Raw genomic sequence first — 1,192 nt, forward strand, 5'->3', positions numbered from 1 at the left:
CCTATCGAATTTGATACTGCACAGGGTTTTGTTTCTTTTTCTGATGTGCTTGGTGGCAAAACAGAGCCTGGTCTTCCTATCAGTATAGTTATGCCTATTATTATAAATCTTATATTTCATTACTATTTATCTTAATTGAGAAACTGACTACATAGCATATAAATTGTAATTTGATTTTCTTCTTCAGATATTCTCGGGTTTGTTATCAATATTGATCCACTAGATACGGTGAATGATGATTCATACCCTGAAAGACAGGATAAGAAGACTGCCAGTATATCTTTCACTATCAAGGATCATAAGTAAGTTTCCAATGTTTTTTTGGTTGATGTATTTGTTAATGAGTCAATAAACATTTTTTTTGTTAAATAATATGTTGTTGTAATCGATATGTAGAGGGCTATTGTTATCGTGTGTTGCATTAGGACCACATGCAATTGATTTCAATGACAAGATCTTCAGTGAAAGTCAGTTACCATTTGTTGTTATGTTAACCGACTGGTCTGTTAAACAAAGAGAAGGTTAGTTGAAATTACATTATTAATATTGCTTTATTATTGATATCTTTATTGTGATATCTATGAAATAACATTTATATTATTTTCATAGCTGGATACTATATTCGGTCTAGAGGAGGAATTTCTAGAATCGAGTTTCATCCTGATTGTCCACGAGTCAAAACTTTTGTTAGAAGGTAAACTATTATATGCACCTTATTTTACATATAATCAAATATTTGGTTTGCTATGTTTGCTTACAATAATTGATTTATTTGCAGGTTTTGGAATACCCAGAATAAACCTACAAATGTCATTGATTTGGGTTGTAATAATGATGAGGCAAGTCCATCTTCCGTGAAGCCTAGAAACTGATCGGTCCATGTATTTGAGATTTCAATATGTTGAATTATTTACTTTTTTATTAATGTCTTTCTTTCTTTCTTTGTATCTGACATGAATTTACTTATGGGATGTTTGAACTTTGCTTTTTAGTGAATTTACTATTGATTTTATGATGTAACAAAAATGCTTTTCATTATGATTTTGTTGTCAATATTTATATGAACTCAGTAATCTGAAATTTACTTTTTTAATACATTATTTATAAATATGAACTCAATAATCTGAAATTTATATTTTAAATGTTTTATAAAACTATATATAGACATTTATGTTCTTTGGCAAAATCGTAA

Source organism: Eutrema salsugineum, unplaced genomic scaffold, assembly GCF_000478725.1.
Source record: "Eutrema salsugineum unplaced genomic scaffold, Eutsalg1_0 scaffold_16, whole genome shotgun sequence".
NCBI lineage: Eukaryota > Viridiplantae > Streptophyta > Magnoliopsida > Brassicales > Brassicaceae > Eutrema > Eutrema salsugineum.